Source organism: Apium graveolens, chromosome 6 (genome assembly GCF_009905375.1).
Source record: "Apium graveolens cultivar Ventura chromosome 6, ASM990537v1, whole genome shotgun sequence".
Lineage (NCBI taxonomy): Eukaryota > Viridiplantae > Streptophyta > Magnoliopsida > Apiales > Apiaceae > Apium > Apium graveolens.
In genome coordinates this window covers 301,637,850-301,657,951 of record NC_133652.1, presented here as the reverse complement: position 1 = coordinate 301,657,951, position 20,102 = coordinate 301,637,850, and positions in this window count along the sequence as shown.

Sequence of the window (20,102 nt, the reverse complement as noted above, 5' to 3'; positions counted from 1 at the left end):
ACCCTGAATTTATGTCCAAAATTCTAGTGAACATAAATAGGGGAGATTGTTAGGAATATGTGTATTAGTTTGATGATAAGATTAAACAAAACACTTAAGTAGAAATTTAGTATCTGTAGCCTCAACGGATAAGACCACTTTGGCTATCTGTTAATGGAGTAGCTTTACTTAGAAATAAGGTTAGTATTGTAGCACATTTCAGTCTCTGTATTTAAGTTGTAATTCGTATAAGTTGTGGGAAATTATAAGTCATGTTGACTACTAGTGGATATGGAAATAGGTGGGCTAATTGTAAATATTTCATGCCTTGTAATTTCGTATAAATGAAGTAGTATCAAATGTTAGATTAAAGGCCTTCAACGGATAAAGCTTCAACTGCTAAAGCATCAACGGATGTCTCTAAAGCTTCAACGGATAACATCTATCAACGGATAAAGCTTCAATTGCTAAAGCATTAACGGATGTCTCTAAAGCTTCAACGGATAACATCCATCAACGGATAAAGCTTCAACTGCTAAAGCATCAACGGATGTCTCTAAAGCATCAACGGATAAATGCATCAATGGATAAATGCATCAACGGATAAGAACATCAACTGATGAAGCATCAACGGATAAAAGCTTCAACTGATGTTCAATCCCATAGCAGTTGACAGTGACAATTCATAAGCTGACAGAGGCACATGGGTTGACAGGGACAATTGGAATGTGGTAGCCTCTTGGAAGAATCAAGAAAATGCAGCATTTCTATTCTGGTGCAAACAAAGAAGTATTCAAAGATTCTAAGATTATCTTAGATTGTATTGGATAGAGAAATGAAGAAGAAACATGTGAAGAACTTTTTAAATTGTATTTTAATTTCTGTCTTCACTTGTAAACTTGGTGGTATATAAACCAAGTTGCAGCTAGTAATTAGAGGGTGAATTTTCCAGTGCTGTTTAGAAAAACATAGAGAGAAAATCATCTAGTTTGTACTAGGAGGCAGCTGTGAACAATTCTTTTGAATCACAGATTTTCTAAATACACATCTCTGGTGGAACAACAAATCCACCAGAAAAGTTTTTGAAGCCTTTGTGTTCTTTACTTTTGTGTTTTGAATATATATTTGTCTTCACCTGCTCAAAGTAATTCACAGACAATTGTTCATCAAACACTTAGCTTTTGAAACTGCTCAAAACTTGAAAAAGTTTTGAGATTTACATTCAACCCCCCTTCTGTAAATCTCATTGTTCGTTCCTTGGGAATAACACTAATCATTAGTGGTCTTTGTGATTGCAGGGCAACAGGAAAAACATCCTAGTTCTGGACAGTGGATGTTCAGGATATATGACTGGAAATAAAGCCCTGCTTTCAGACTTTGTGGAGAAGGCTGGTCCAAGTGTTTCTTATGGAGATGGCAATATTGGAAAAACCTTGGGATACGGAAATATCAATCTTGGGAATGTCATAATTAAAGAAGTAGCTCTAGTCTCAGGACTTAAACACAATCTGTTGAGTGTTAATCAAATTTGTGACAGAGGTTATCATGTGGATTTCTTTGAAGAACACTGTGAAGTTGTAAGTAAATCTACAGGCAAAGTTGTTCAGCAAGGATACAGGCGTGGTAACATTTATGAAGCCAAGCTTTCAACAAATACTGATGGTTCTGCAATCTGTCTGATGAGTATAGCATCAATTGAAGAAAGCTGGAACTGGCACAAGAAACTCTCTCATTTAAATTTCAACAATATAAATGAACTAGTCAAGAAAGATCTTGTGAGAGGACTGCCAAAGTTAGTATTTGCTCCTGATGGGCTTTGTGATTCTTGTTAGAAGGCTAAACAAATGAAATCTTCATTCAAGAGCAAGACTGAATCATCAATTCTTGAGCCCTATCACCTACTACATGTTGATCTATTTGGTCCAGTGAATGTCATGTCTATTGGAAAGAAGAAATATGCTATGGTCATAGTGGATGAGTTCACCAGATACACATGGGTGTATTTTTTGCACACAAAAGTGAAACTGCATTTATCTTGATTGATCATGTCAAGAAACTGGATAAGTTGGTCAAAGATTCTGTGAAGATAATAAGAAGTGATAATGGCACTGGATTCAAGAATTTGACAATGGAAGAGTTCTGCAAAAACCATGGAATCAAGCAGGAATTTGCTGCTCCTGGAACTTCACAGCAAAATGGAGTTGTTGAAAGAAAGAATAGAAATCTCATTGAAGCTGCACGTACTATGCTTGATGAAGCAAAGCTTCCAACCTATTTTTGGGCTGAAGCTGTGCAGACTGCTTGTTTTACTCAGAATGCAACACTCATTAACAAGCATGGAAAGACACCATATGAGATGGTGAAGAAAAAGAAGCCAAATTTGAAGTATTTTCATGTATTTGGATGCAAGTGTTTTGTTCTTAAGACTCATCCTGAACAGCTATCCAAATTTGATCTAAAAGCTGATGAAGGAATCTTTGTTGGATATCCACTTTCCACAAAAGCCTTCAGAGTCTACAACTTGAGAACAAGGGTGGTCATGGAATCTATCAATGTCTCTTTTGATGATAAGAAGATTACTGGACTTGAAGATTTTAATGATCATGATCAGCTGAGATTCAAAAATGAAGAATTAAATTCTGATGCTGAAAACTCTGACAGACTAAGTCCTGATACTACAAACTCTGATGGATTAAACTCTGATGTCATTGAAACCATGGTGACTACACCAAAGGAAGATGCACCTGTGCAGGGGGAGCATACTGAAGATACAACCATATCTCAAGAAGCATCAGAACATATAACTGGCTCTTCAAGTTCTGATTCATCAAGTTCTGATAAGCCAAGTTCTGATAGTTCTGAATCCCTAAATTCTGTAGGATCCAACTCAGAGAGCATAGTTTCAGGGGGAGCATCAGAAAATGTTGATGAAGATAGCATGGATCATGGGGGAGCATCCAGTTCTAGAAAAAACCTTCCATCTGCAAGGAAGTGGACTAAATCACATACACCTGATTTGATAATTGGAAATCCTGATGCAGGTGTCAGAACTAGAACAGCTACTTCAAGTGAATGTCTTTACAATTCTTTTCTTTCTCAGACTGAACCAAAGAAAGTGGAAGAAGCTCTTCAAGATGCTGATTGGGTGCAAGCAATACAGGAAGAGTTAAATGAATTTGAAAGAAACAAAGTCTGAACCCTAGTGCCAAGACCAAAGAACAGATCTGTTGTTGGTACAAAGTGGGTGTTCAGAAACAAAACTGATAGTGATGGCATAATTACAAGGAATAAAGCAAGGTTGGTTGCAAAAGGATATTCTCAACAGGAGAGAATTGATTATGATGAAACATTTGCACCAGTTGCTAGATTGGAAGCCATAAGGATATTTTTGGCTTATGCTGCTCACAAAAGGTTTACTGTCTTTTAAATCGATGTGAAAAGTGCTTTTCTCAATGGAGAATTAGAGGAGGAAGTATATATTGAACAACCTCTAGGCTTTGTAGATCCCAAATATCCAAATCATGTCTACAGGCTTGATAAAGCACTTTATGGCCTTAAGCAAGCTCCAAGAGCATGGTATGAGACTTTAGCTCAGTTTCTTCTGGAAAGTGGATTTAACAGAGGAACTATAGACAAAACACTGTTCTACCTCAACCATGGAAAGGACTTACTTCTGATTTAGATATATGTTGATGATATCATCTTTGGTTCTACAAATGACAGACTTTGCAAAAAGTTTGCCAAGCTGATGCAGTCAAGATATCAAATGAGTATGGTGGGGGAACTTAGCTATTTTCTGGGCCTTCAAGTCAAGCAGAATGAAGAAGACACTTTTATTTGTCAAACCAAGTACACCAGAAATTTGCTGAAGAAATTTGGTATGCAGGATTGTTCAAGTGCATCCACTTCAATGGCCACTGCAACAAAACTGGATAAGGATACTAGTAAATCAGTAGATATTACTGATTACAGAGGTATGATTGGCTCTTTACTCTATCTAACTGCTAGTAGACCTGATATCATGTATGCCACCTGTCTTTGTGCAATATTTCAAGCAGATCCAATGAGGATAAATATGCTAGATGCTGACCTAGTAGTCTTTAATATTCTAAAGATCCCATGTTTGAAGTAATTATTTATGTGGAAATCTATTGACACAAGCAAATTCTGATATTGATCTGAGTTAAGTTTACTTTGTCTATCTTATTACTAAGTCAAAAACTAGAATAATGCTTCTCATCTGTTAAGTTCTGATGTTAGTAAATCTGGTGAATGTACTAAGTGCTGATAAACCTCACTTATCAAAAGAAAAAGGAAAAGAACAAGGAATAAAAATCAGGTACTCCTTTGAGATCTAGAGTAAAAATGTGAAAGGGACGACCCAAGTGCATTGCTGGTATTAAGTAATATGCATCAGAAAAGCAAATAAATATTTTTCTTGGTGACTTTTCACACTCTATGATTACTGGAGAAATACTCTGATAATAGCATAAATTCTGATAAGCAGTCGTGACTCACTTACACTGAGAAGCCACTGTAAAATAGAATTTCAAAAGATGCATAAAATGAGCACAAAACAGTTAAGGTGGACTCATGCATAAACTCATTCTAAAGTAGACTTCAGAATTTTGACAGATTTTAAGTAAAATTCCTTATTTCCAAAATGTACTGAAGTGAATCAGACTTTAATCTTTATATGATATTTATCTTAAATGCACACACTTTCACTCCATATGAATGATGAAAATTACTGTGGTGATCAATGTTGTTTTGGATGAACAGTTTATGTGTCAGATTGCATACATTATGAGGACAAGTTCTGATGATAGTTCTGATGATTAAGTTCTGAAGAACCAAAATCAGAATTTGTGTGAAGAATTACAGAGTTAGGCATTCACTTTTCGAGTTAAGAAATCATGTTCTGATGACTGTTAGGTTCTGATATAAGTCTAAGTGCTGATATTAAATTCTGATCCTTTACTTGACTTATTTGTGGTTAAAATCTGAAACAGTCTTATTTTAAATCAGAATATGTTCGGATGAAATATTAACAGTCAATTCAAATAGGGTTAGTGGTACACGTCTTTGCACAGTAATGTTTACTTGTTTCTTGTGCGCAGTAAACCCTGTTTTACACTTCCAATGGCTGTTTTTATTCTCCTAAGTCTAGGGAGACGAGGTAGAATTATTTTTACCTGTCAGCATTAAATTTTCCTTGCGTCTCCTGGCATTCCATTGCCTATATAAACCAACACTTCTCTCCAGCCAGCACATCTCTAAATTCCTCAAACTCACTCTACTCAACCTTCTGTCAGAACACATCTCAAAACTTCACAGATACCTCAACCTTCAACATCAGCACATACTGTGAAGCCTTCATCTTCCAAGCCCAAGATGACAAAGACTGTACCTCAAACAGCACAGAAGAGAAGGAGGATTGTTCTGAGAGATGAATCAGACAGTGAGGAACAGGTTCCTGTATCAGAACCTGTCATGGAAGAAGCTGAGAAGGTCTCTTCTCAGAAGGATACTGGTATTGGGGGATCTAAGCTTCTCAAAAGGCTTAGAAGAATGTCTTATGCTGAAACTCCCGAGGACACTCCTTCTTCAAAGAAAAGAAAGAAACAGAGAGCTCACAGGCCAGTTTCAGAGGATGAGGATGAAGAAGCTAAGGAAGGAGATCAGGAATCTCTGATCTCAAAAGAATCAGAATTTGCTAAAGCTTCTGCTTCTCCATCTCCATTGTCACCACCTCAGGAAGCTGCTACAGATAAAGCCACTACACCACCTGTATCTTCTGTACATGACCCAGTATCTACTGCAGACCCAGGTACAAGTGTTGAGATTGATATTCACAACCTAATTGTGCCTGAGGTTCTCTACTTAGAAGCTCCAACAACTACAATTCATCCATCAACAACACCACTTCCTGATGCTAATGAAACTCCAGAATTGTCTACAACACCTTCTATGCATCTAGATGTTGATGATCAGAATATAGGTGAGCATCAGACTATGGATGTTGATCAGAACTTGGAAGCAAATCAGCACTTAAAGGATGATGTTGAAGTCTCAATAGCTTCTCATACTGTTATTTTATCAGAAGATGCTGATTCTATAAGTTCTGATGCTGCAAATGCTGATGATACTGGTGATGCTGCTCCAAATACAGATGCTGATACAGCTGGTCCTTCAGGACATGCACCTCAACAAACTGTTTCTAAATCTGAACTAGTCAAAAAGTTTGTTCGAGGAGATGCACCAGTCCCTTGGAGTGAAACTCCTAGAGGAGGGGAGTGGACTAAGGAATGGAACCAAGTTACTTTTGTTCCTTCTCAATCAATTCTTGCTGAGCACTTAGCAAAAGCTGATGAGTTGTTCATTAATTCTGATTTCAAGACACAACTTCGACTTACTGCATTGAGTACTAGACATCTTCAAGGTCTACATTCCACAACTCATGCAGAGCTGCATAAAATTCAGGAAGAATTGCTCAAGCAAGACATGACTAAGAAAATTGACAAGAAAACTTTCTTTCAACCTACCTTTGACAGAGTTGCTTACATTGAGAAGACCCAAGAGAAGCAACACTCTCAGATTGATGAAATTTTGAAAAATCAAGCTTCTCAGCAATCTCAACTCGATGAAATCCAATCCTCAGTGGAATTGCCTGTCTTTCTTCTCTTACCTGCTGATGCCAAAAAGGGGGAGAAGGTAATTAAGTCCAAATACAAAACTGTTAAGACACTGAAGGGGAAGGATGATGAAAAAGATGACCAGGGAAACTCTGGAATGGGTGGAGGTCATGGTCAAGGTAGAAGTTTCTCATCAAGAAGAGCTGAAAATACAAGTCACAGGACAAGTTCTGATGCTGGAAAAAGAATTACTTCTGATACTGGTAAAAGGATAAGTTCTGATGAACTTTTGGATCTTGATGAAGAAATATCAAGACAGTTATTTCTGAAAGAAAATCCAGGAATGGACTTGGAGAGTCTGATGGAAGAAGAAGCTAGACTTAAGTCAGAAAAAGTCAATTCTAAATCTGAAGCTTCTGTTGGTAAAAAGAGACTTCCTAAGGCCAAAGGCATTGTGATAAAAGAAAGGACAAATCCTGAAGCAACCAAGGCTAAATCATAATTTCAGATAGATCCAAGGTCCAAGGGCAAAGAAAAAGTTGGTGAACCTATAAAGGTTTATGTGCCTCCTGTGGATGAAGAAATTACTGTTGAAGATGCTGATCTTGCTCTGACTTCAAGAAAAATTTCTAAGACAACCTCTGACATGGCTCAAGTTGTTCAGAGTCAAGAGATAGTTAGTTCTGATATTACAAAGAAGCAAGTAACCTCTGACATAGCTCAAGTTGACTTGATATCAGAAGAAAAATCAAAGGAAACCTCTGACATTGCTCATGTTAAACCTTCAAAGATACCCCTACCAGGTTTCACCAAAGCCAAACAGACTCAACCTTTGAAGACTACTGCAAGTGGTTTTGAAGAAAGAGTGGTTACTGGAAAGGAAGCAAGAGATAAATCTGGATTGGGTAGTGCTGATGAAAGAAGAATACAGAACACAACCAATGATCCAACTTCCTTAAGTGAACCAGGTGTTGGAGCAACTCCTGAAAGATTGAATCAACTAGAATCTGTACAAATGGTTTACCATACTTACCTGAAAGAACACATCTTGTTATATTTCATGACAGATGGTAGGGTTTACCATATAAGGGAAAATGCTAGTCCACTGAAGTATTTTGAAGAACTGGAACATGTTTTGTTCTTACTTCAAATGAATGACAGAATAACAGAAAGTGCTGCAAACTATTTGAAGACTCAAATTCAGAGACAGAGAAAACTTTATTCTGTAAAGTCTGACAGCACATATCTTCCAAAGTACAGAGATCATAAGGGTTATATTGTTGAGATGAAGCCTAACTCTGTTAAGATTATAACTACCTTTCTGGGTTATAAGGCTGTAGAATTCAATCTTGAGTTTGACAAGGCATATTTGATCAGACTGGATCAGGATATAAGGAAAGCTAGAATAAATGATCTCAGGGCCGCTATCTTCCAAACTGGTGAAGATTCTGCAGAGCTTAAAGATGCTAAAAGGAGGATGATTGATGAACTCAGATATGCTGAGAGATATTTGTTGAAGAACTATCTCAGAACAACTCTTGACATTAGAGAGATCAGAAGGTGAAGCCAAGTTAGATCTACAATTGCTCAAATTCTGATATGTATACAGACTGAAGTTGTTATCAGAAGTTAAAGTTGGTAAAGCTTTAAGGTTATCTAGTTAAATTCTCATGCATTTATACTTAATGTTTTTGACATCATCAAATATCTGTTAAACTTGTATATTATGCTAATTTACAAGTTGGGGGAGATTGTTAGATTTATTTGATAATGTCATGGCTAATATGATTTATGTTTAGTTTTCAGATCTTCCTTAAACAGGACAAATCAGTAGTTAACTGAAATCAGCACTTATACTGAAGTCAGAACTTAAGTCATCGGTACTTAAGGTTCAGGAGATATTTATCAGGAGATAATATCAGGACTTAAAGGAAACATTCAGATAAGGAAGGCAGCTGATTGAAGGAAGAGAAGATCGAGACAAACGTAAGAAGAGATATGCATGAAGAAGGAATTCTACGAAGAATAGAATACTTGGAAGAAAAGATATCTGATTGATATATTTTAGGAAGCAGAAATATATTCCATATCAATTAGCGATTATCTTGTAACTGTGTAGTATATAAACACAGACATAGGGTTTACACTATAAGTGTTATCATTATCGAGAATGTTATTCATTGTAACCCTAGCAGCTCTCTTGATATTTGTTCATCACTGAGAGAGGACAGTTCCATATTGTAACAGAGTTTATTACTTTGAATAAAGTCTGTTTTCTGTTACTTGTGTTATTAGAATTCGATTTGATTGTGCTATACACTATATTCAACCCCCTTCTACAGTGTGTGTGGCCTAAAAATAAGTGTCTCCCACTAGTTAGTCTAATTTATTCAACCCCTAAGTGAAAATTAAGCATTCATAATGCTAGAGGGAATAGGGATCCTACATTCCATCACACAACCTCGGCTGTAGCACGAAATGTCATGTGATGTTCAATAGGCAGACAACTCTTGTCAATTACATCTTATGTTATTCCCTAATATAACTTTAGCCTCTTTAATAATTGAGTCACGGCTGTGGTACGACAAACTCAATATTCTAAGTCAAGTCTAACCCAACATTTCGTACAATTGAATCAGTCTCAAACGGCCCACGGCTGTAGCACGTACCGACCTTTAGATTCTAATTCAATGTACACATCTCTATGTAATAGAAAAGTATTTCTTATTTCGAAATCAAAGCCCTCGGCTGTAGCACGAAACGACAATGATTTAAAAATAAGAACCACTTTCTACCATGTTGGAAGGCTATGACCGACACAAGCCCGTTGTGTCATTGGCCAATTACTACTTGATATTATTTAATTTTAGAGGGATTATATTATGTTACAATCATAATCATATTATAAAGAGATTCTTCCTTTTAAATTAAATATTTCAAATCAATAATCGATAATCAGATGATTCTCAGATCGGGTGGAGCATTTTCAAGAGGCGTCACTTAATAACCCTTTCATACAGATAGAAATCTGTTGTTGACAGAATCATCCTTCCTCTCAATATTGAAAATTCATATTCAATTACGTGTTTCATAAACACAAGAATCTCATGATTGTATTCATAATATTATTGTTAAGGCAAGAAACGATTCTTATTCTAGATTTTCTAGAGCATGCCTTATATTGATTTAAGTTCACCAAAATCTATCATCGCATGGTAAACATAGACATATATATCATATATAAAATTAAATAAACAAGTAAATGTAAAGTGCAATAAATTAAATGTGTTTGGTTATGGCCCCATCCTATGTGATCTTTATCAAGCTCATGATAAAGATCAAGGTCAATCTAATATGGTGATGGAAATAAATACAACTACTTATTACATAAGTCTTCTTCTTTGTTTAGACTTCTTGCATGCCTCGTCATCTTCTTTGTATCACCTCTATTGGATAGCCTTCTTGAGTCTTCAATTACATTACATGATTGAAAGTAAAACTAATCTAATGAACTTACAAGAATAACTCGAGTTACATTCGAGATTTATGATTACAAAGATTGACGACATGCAAGTCGTATTTAAAACCAAAACCAAAACCATTACACTAAGGTCAAAAGGCCATAACCATCTACCATGCTCATACAACACATAAAAGCATGTTAAAACACATAATCTGATCTTAACATATCATATTATTCATGATCTAATTATAAAAAAATATGACAAAAATCAGAAAAATCAGAATCAAATCAGAAAAACAAGAATCACTATTTACGTGCAGTAAACAACGTCAAACGCCTTACAGACGAGTCGTTGATAGCATTGGCTATCAGTTTTGTTTAGATGCTCGTTTACCTATGGAATAGGGTATTCGTTTGCGTAAGTCGGATACTAGACCCAGATTTCAGCAAATCTGCAGCAGCCAATTCAGAATCCGTATCTAATATGATTCTCATAATTAGAACAAACATAAATCATGTATATATCAGTATATATACAGATTACATAATCATCTTATGATTATACAACTCACATGAATATCATATATTCAAAACCATACATATATAAGCATATTATATCAACATCAAATCATGGAGACTCACGTACATACTCATATATCGAAAACAATTAAACACATAAACGAATTAAAAACTTTTCGCAAGTAGCTCTGATGCCATTGAAGGGTTTTTAGCACATAAATGCAACGAAAACGTAAATTTAAATCTTAAAAAAACGAAACCCTCCGCAGGATCCATGCGAAAAATAATATTTAATTCGTAGTTCAGTATGTTTATCTTAAGAAGCTTTACGTTAATGGAAAGATGGAGGTCTTTAATAGCGATCCAAGAACGATGAGCGGAGATCCCTAGCAGCTGCTCCTCAAGTGTGAAGCACTCCACCGGTATCCACCAAGAGATCAATGTGATGGAGGAGTAAGAGGTTGAGAGAATTAATTGTCTCCCTCTTGTTCTACTTTAGAATTAAGGTTAATTATTTGTGTTAAGGCAAATAGGGTTTATAATAGTATATTTATAGGCAAAATTTTCAGCTGAAAATTTTCCATAAAATATTATTATTATTAACCCTTTAATTGATTATTCTTATTAACCAATTAACTAATAATTAAAACACCTTTTAATCATTAATCCCTTTTCTAAACACTTTAGAAAAATAATTCTCTCACTTGATTTAATTTCCAAAATTAAATTCTTAATTAATAATATTAAGAATTAATTAAATCTCATTTAATCAATTATTAAATCTGCTAATTAATTATTTATTTCACAAATAAATAATTACCAGCCATTATTAATTAATTCCTCCACCATTAAATCATTCTCTTTTATGGTGTGACCCAGTAGGTTCAATATTAAGCCGGTAGTAGAAATAAATAATAATAAAACTATTTTATCATTATTTATATAAATTATCTAATTCATTAAATATGATTAATTAATTAATCATATTTATTTTACATCGTGAGGGATACTTCTCAGCATATCGCGACTATCCGGATAATACGAATTCACTGCTTAGAATACCAAGAACCTATTCAGTGAGTAATTACCGTACAATCAATTCCTTCTACCCTGCAATGTCACGATTAAATACAAGGCATGGAACTTGTGTCAAGCCTATCTTATTTAATCACTTGCTTTCCCATTCACTATGCTTAGTTCTATTTAATGTAAATTAGAAACTCCTTTCTAATTTCATTCACTCTGGCCAGAGATTCCTGAACTAGCATAAGTGAATCAGTATTGAACATTCTCTTTCTTCACTGGAAGGGGTAGATCCTTTATTGGTCATACACTATCTTCGTGTATAAATTCCTATACCTAGAAGAGCCCTTATAATTGTCCCTGGAGACTAAGAACTAAACCAAACCATAGTTCAGTGTACACAAGATGACTATGATGACCTCAAGTCTAAGGATACTTGTACAACTATCGCTATGTGAACAACTGCTGACACGTGAGTGAACTCCATCAGTTGTTCAGCTGTGTGAGTCATGTTCAGTGAACTTATTCTATAATAAGCACCTACATACTAGCTATAGTGTCACCATACAAATGTCTATGAGAACAGACATCCTTCATAATGAAGCAAGCATAGTATGTACCGATCTTTGCAGATTATTAATTACCAGTCAGTAATCATATGACCGGGAACTATTTAAGTTCAGAGTTATCATATTTTTAGGTCTCATAATTATGATCTCATCATAATCCATAAAAAGCTTTACTGTAAATTATGGTATATCTTATTTAAACACTTAAATAGATAAAGCCCGCAATAAAACCAAAACAAGTCTTTTATTAATATCAATGAAATCAAAACAGATTACATAAAAGTTATTCCTAAATCATCATACATGATTGGACTTAGGACACATCTCTTTCACTTTCGTATAAGAATATATTTGGTTATTTATTATTCATTTCAAGTATAAGTTTTAAAACTTCTACTTCAATTATTTTTATAAGGATTATCCTTATGGGAATATTATTTAAAGTAATAATATTCAGATATTTTCTAATATATCGGGACTGATTTATTTTATTAAATCAGCATTACTCCAAACATCCTTAAAAATGTTTTCAAGTCTTCAAAATGATTTTAAAAGTTAGAGCGGGTCCCAAAACTCGTTTTCGAAATTTCAGATCTTCCTTTTTGAAGGGGACTTGAATACTCGCTCAAAAAATCTAAGGGATCCGGCTCTGTGGTATATTTTATATTCGCAACGAGGTTGCTGTTTTGAGAAAACATTTTGTTTACTTGCCCAACGTTCGGGAAGTAAGTCATCCTATTTGAGTCGGCATAAGCAACATGGGCTCAGTGGGCGTCCATGGAAGTGTAAGTGGCTAAGTGGGAGTCCATCAATGCGTAAGTGGTTGAGTGGCAGTCCAGTATAAGGTCCTAATGCGGCAAAGATATAAGTATATTGGAGTATCTTCTAACTTTATCTTTTAAACTTATATCTAGTAAATGATTATCTTATGCATGACAAAGACTTTCAGAAAAACGTTGAGACAAGGTTAGATATATGAGATCACCTTGCAACGATATTTTTATACAGTTATAAACTGGAACTCTGTGTATATTATGCATGGAAGAGGACTTCCAAGATTTTGAAAAGTATATATACATATATACTGAATATTTTGCGACTTGGTCGCGTTAAGATATCAAACTTGGTTCATATCTGTTTGACCAAGACTTTCATGAGTACTCTGAGAATGCTCATATATTGTTAATAATTATACATATTATTTTGGGGGGCTTATTACTCACTCTTACTTTCTTCTTTCATAACACAACAAAAGATAGACAAAAAAATGAACAGGACTAAGCTCCCAATTCGCAAGCGGATAGGAAACATTCTGTAGTTTCCAGAAGGCGTTGATGACGCTATAGCTGAGGTAGGAATTACTAATAAGCCAGGTTTTCAACTGTTGATGTATCAGACTTATGTATATTTATGAATTGTAATAATGGCAAAGAATATGTAACTTTATTCAGAAACCTTTTTGAGGTGTAATGGCTCATAATTGTGGAATAAAATGACTTGTGTTATTTTTGGATATTCATCTCTGAGACTATAACTTGTGGTGTGTGTGTTTATTGTGGGGTCACAATACGCAGTAGTTGGTTATTTATTAAGATTGGGTGTTATTAAGGGAAATGGAACTCGTGACAACCCGGATCCCCTACCCCGGATTTAGGGGTGTTACAGAAATGGTATGAGAGCTAAGCGTTATAAACCTCAGAGATGATGTGACGTTAAAATAATAAGTTCACTAAGATTATAAGAACTCTTTCCAAGTTCATAGGCGGGCTACCTAACATAGTACTGACAGTTAAAACCGTTATGGGAACCCTTATAAATATTATGATAGTAACATAGTTCGTTATCGTATAGGGCAGCGGGGCACCGAACCCTGAGGTTCAGGAGCATCAGTATGAGGATGTTTTATTACATGTTGGAGATCAGATTGTGAATCCGATAGAGTACCCTAACGAGGGACCGGATGAGATTCATACTGAGAATGTTGCGGTTGAGGATGTTATCCCAGAAGGGATTGCTGCTGAGGAGGATCCTGACGAGAATAAGGAGAGGACCGCTGAGGAATTGATGACCGTAGTCAGGGCGACTACCAGAGCTAGGATGGCCGCGAGGGTGGCACTAGAGGATGAAGAGTTACCAAGGGAATAGAGGATAGTGAGGGTAGAAGGAGTGGGGCCTTCCACAACACCAATTATACCAGTAGCAGACCCTCTCCCAGAGGTTCTTGTAGACGTTCATGAGGTTCCACCAATTCCTGTTCCATCCCCCATACAGAGCCCAGCACCTACTAAGGAAATACCACATTTATCTCCTGCACCATTGTCACCTGATACCGTGCTTGGTTATCCATTTGGATCTCCTGGGTCTACACCTCCTGCATCCCATGGAATACTAGATGCTACCGTTCAGGCTTCTCTTATCGCTGATTATCAGATGACTCTGGGTGGCCTGTCTGAAGCCCGTAATGTTAGGAGTGATCTATTGGATCGACTTACTGCACCAAGGATTGAGGGCGTGGTACTTCCGGCAGGATTAACATATAGCATGGAAAGGATTGAGGCTACCACCCGAATTACAGCTAGAGGCCATCTTGAGGGTCAGATTGATCCAGCCCTACTTGCGACTATCTTAGACCTCATCACCTCTTTGATGAAGCAGGTTAGGGATGTGTGCGTGCCCGCATTTCTTGATCCATAGTAGTGTGCAGAGCCAGAGCGATCAGACAAGGATTTTCATGCAACACCGCTTTTGGAGGATTAGCCTAAGTTATGAATGATTAGTTTTTAATGACTAGATGATTATCTGTGGTAGTACTTTTGGGATAGAAGCGATCAGGTCAAATGATGTAATTCTCTTTCATGTGTTTAGTTGTTGTACCCTCGAACAAATGGTTATGTATATATTCATTCCTTTCAGTTCAGATCAGTTTGTTTGTGAATAAGTTCATATTGTTAATTGCACCATTAACACTTAAGAGTGTCATGAAGTTATAAAACTAGAGAATTCATAATTTACGATCATGTAAGGACTGAACGAGGGAAAGAATTAAGAAAAGTAAGTAAGAAAAATATAAGAGATACTCAAAAATTTTCCAAGCATTATGCCCCCACGAAGAATAAGATTTGGGGCAAACCCTGAATTTGATAATCAGGGAGGTCGCAATTAAGATATAAGGAACCCAAAACATAATGAAGTGGAAAATGAGAATTTTAAAATATAAGATGACCCCGATTATGGGGAGCAGGAAGAAATATTTAGACGAAAAAAAAACAGAACTCGAGCAAGGAAGGGAGCACCAAGACGGTACTCCTATGAGGCAATTCATGGATCTTCCTAAACAAAACTAATACTTTTACCCCAAACACCACCCTGAGGAAACAATATGGTGTGAAATTATTTCAGGACCTTTAAGTCGCTAAAGCTCTCAGAGTTCCAAGGAACAAGTTGACCTAGTCGAGGCAAGAGCCTGGCTAAAGGAAATAGAGGAATCATTGAGATTCTAAATGATTGATGAAGCGTAAAAGACTTTTTTTATCACTTACCTTCCTAAGAGAGAGGCCACCCGCTGGTGAAAGACAAAGAAAGGCACGGAGCCAGAGGTTATAATAAACTGATTAAAGTTTAGTCAATTGTTTCAGGAAAGTACTTCCCAAGGTTATGGAGATAGTGGAAAAGCTTTAGAGCCGAAACAAAGGCGGACGAGTATGATAAATTATGAATCTAAGATTGTAAAAGTTGTCAAGATTTGTTCTGAGGACTAGAATCCCAGAACGACGTGATGTTTGAAGTCAATGATTAGTGGGTTCGTGAAATGATTGCAAGAGAGAGGTAGATAAAAAGAAACTGAAGTGGAAAGGAATATAAAGGCAATAGAGTTGGAGGAATGATAAGGGAGTTGGATATGAGGAAACCCTAAAGACTCGTAGCAATAGAAATAGAATAGTATGTAATTGTCAGGATGAGAGTGATTCACCATGAGTTAAAGCTGATGGATGAAGGCATGGGAGATACATATATTTTATCCCCTTTAAGTTGGGAGGATTCGAGGAAACCTTGAGATAGTTCGAAGGATAAACAATGAGACGCGGATAGACTAAGGAGACAAGAAAGTAAGAAATTAGGAAAATTGGATGAAGGAAGTGACCTTCAAGAATGTGAAGTGTAGGACCGGGGGCATGATACCCAGAAAGGGAGACACCAGGTATGAAAGATATCCCAATATTGAGATGGTTGAGATAAATAACAAAAGTAAATAAGGACTTATTAAGAAGAAGTTCATGTTGAACACGGCCAATATCTTCCAGAACATCCATGTGATCATTACCAAATCAGGAAAGAAAAGTGGATAACCGTTGTTATCTTTTGGAGGCCATATGAATTGACCTCATTTTGGATAATGATATTATTATGAAATTAGGCATAGACTATCGAGGTGAGAATGATTGAATAAGATAATCTATCAAGGATATATGACTTGATTTATCCATGGAAGAGTGTAAGTATCTTTTAAAGGTGGAATTAAGGATAAAACCCCGATAACTTGAGATGAACCCTAGGGGAATGTATAAGGGTTGGCATTTTACCCTAATAGGGACATTATGAGTTTGGGTAGTATGGAAGGAAGGACTAAGGCAACGACAACCTTTAAAGATCAGTGGAGAAAGTTTTCAGAACTATATAGATAATGGTTCTAGTATTAGTAAATGGTATCTTGATATGCCCTGTACCTAGGGTGTACCTGATGAAGGGTTTAAGGATAACCTTAGAGATCTTACAAGGAGAAAGGGAATAATAGAAATTTTGATAAAAGAAATATGACGTAATTATAATAATGCCAGGTGGGCACGTGATGAGCCATAAGAAAGTATGGATCGGCCCAATGAAGGTCGAGATTGGTGAAAACAAGAAGGACCCAAGATAAGAGACGTCCTAAGTATGATCGAGAGTCAGTCGTGACAATGTTAACCTCTAAAGATCGAGGAAATAACTTATGGAAAAATGGTGATTTTTTTCTTCTTCTCACCAGGACTTGAGAAAAGCATTTTCACATAAGCAGTGATTGAAATGAGGTAGAAAATTTAGTCGGAGGTGGTTAAAATGACATTGATTGCAAGGAAATTTTACTATCAGGAAAGGCCTAAGAGGTGGCCGACACTTTAAGTGTAAGAGGACAATTATAGGCGCTCGTTCCAAGGAATATAGTGATGATGTTAAATCCGTGAAGGTTGTATTATGGTGTGAAAGATTGACATTCCTTCTGATGACTGTGCGATACTCAACCGTAATAGTAGTTTGGTAAAGATTAATTCATGTAATCGCCGTGAGCGGGCTATCTATCTTAGAAGGTCCTATCTTGAGAATAAGCCAGAACCATGTTTCAAAAAGGACTAAACAAACCCTTGAGTTAAGTCTTCTATTGAAGGCATATGATTAAGAATGGTATTAACCTGCTATCGTTGCTTTGATTGAAACACTTCTGCAATTTTATCTGCTTCATGTCATGAATGTACGTCAGGATCTGGAGTGTTCTTCATGAATCGTGAATGGTGATTTTGTTAACTCCTTAAAAGATTTTTATACGGAAGATATGGACTCCGTATGATTAGATATTAAGATTCCGAGGAAAACAAATGACTACCGTAGGTCCGTGGTGGACTATAGTAATGCATCAACGATTTTATGAATATTTAGACGATGACAATTGTGAGAGTTGTAATGTAATGAGCGTTGAGATTGAGTACCTCTAATCGGGTCATGGTGATAAATAAGTAATCATCGTTAGACTAACTAAGGCGATCATTTACCTATGATATATTTATTCTTTCTTATCGATAGAGATTAGTATTAATATACGAAGAAGGTTACGGTGTAATAATGGGTTCTAGTAACGATGATGTCTAGAATGAAATCCCAGATTCGGTTTTCAATGTCGAGGGAGTTTCAAAGATGATTGTTTTTTTAAGCTCGAGCAAGAGCATGTGTCCATAGAATGATGGACATAATAGCAAAAATATTTAGGCATGTGAAATACGATGCCATAATACTTGATGTTGATATATATACGCATATGTTTTGTTCTCCTATGACAAACCTCTATAGTTCAGAGGTAGATTCCAAACCAGATATTTTGTGGAAGTATTTTATATATATATATATACAATTCTCTTCAATTCATTCTTTTCTTTCCTTTTCATTTTGTATAAGCTGAAAAGAACAACCCTTCCAGAAGGGGAGGTATTGCCGAATGACTATCTATCTGTGTGATAGAAGCCTAGTAGGATACCACATGTTGTTTAATTGCTTGTCAAGTACTAAAGGATGGCCACCTTCTGTAATAACTATGCAATAGAACAAGTGTTCATGATCATAGTGATCTCTCAATAAATTCTTTAATTCTATATGAAGGACAAGGCTTTCAAAGATTGAGGCAGCTAGAGATGAAGTGGTACTAGTACGGTGGTATTCTGATTCTAACGCGTTCGTAGTACTAAGGTCGACGAAATTATTAGAAGGTTATAGAATGCTAGAGAGTAACAGTATAGGCATAATGGAATTATGAAGGGAAGATAGTAACGATTATGAACTAGAAAAGAGTGGGTATTGAGAAGCAAAAATCTATAATGCTAGAAGCTATGATGAGAGTCTGTGCAATAGAATTAAAAGAATTTGGAATGATCACTGAACATGGATTGAGTTTTCTTACGATAATAGGCTGTATGTCAGTATCGAGATGTCGCCTTATGAGATCCTTGAGGGAACATAATGTCGATCTCCCTTATGTTAGGATGATGTTGCAGAGCGCAAGATACTCGGACCAGCAGTGGTCCAAAGGACCAAGGATATAATAGATCTAATCAGAGGACGGCTGGTAGTGGCCCAAGATGGACATAAGAAGTATGTTGATTTGACACGAAAGGACAAAGAATAGGAAGTAGGGGACCTAGTGTTGTTATAGGTATTCCCTTGGAAAGGATGGATGAGGTTCGGAAAGAAAGGAAAGCTAAGCCCATAAATTGTTGGACCCTTGGATATATTAAGACGTATTGGGAAGTTAGCATATGAGCTAGCCCTACCCCCGAACATGTAGCAAGTTCATAACGTGTTCCACGTATCAATGTTAAAGAAGTGTAATTCGGATGCCAGATAAATAGGGGCGTATGAGCGCATAGACATGCAACCAGACGTAACCTATATGGAGCAACCAGGAAGGGTTATAGATTGAAAATGGACAAGTGCTTAGGAGAAGGGTTATTAAACTAGTCAGAGTTGGTGGTAGAACCACAATGTGGGAAAATTGACTTGAGAGTTAGAAAGTGCAATGCTAAGAAAGCTTCCCTATTCATTTTTATCTGATTCCGGGACGGAATCCTTTTAAGGAGGGGAGACTGTAATAACCCCAAAAACTTTGGACTTTTTGTAACCCTTATAAATAGTGATTTTGCTGATTATGCTGAATAAGAAAACTTTTCATGCCACACTATGTAGTAGTTCTTTTATTGATATTCTGAGATCTTATTAGTACTCTATATGGTATATAAGTGTATGTAAAGATCGTCAGAATCCAAATTCGAACACTTTGATTTTTCCCGAAAATCCACCAGATACCGAAAGAATTGAGTATAAGGTAACGTGATTAAAAGGATTTAAATTCAAGGATTATAAGAGAGGATCATAAGAGGAATATAAAATATTGAGAAAGGTTTAAGGGAACCTAAGTAATAAGATCCCGGGTATGATCCCTCAAACAATAAAGGAGAATGAAAGTTAAGCGAACCGTATTTCAGATAAGCGGTCATTAGCCAAGTAATTAGGGGTTAATCAAAGAGGTTAGTGGGTGATGATGTCATCACACCAACAAGAAGAAGACAAGTGTAAGAAGATGACCTAAGCTTGATGACATAAGCATGACAAGTGGGA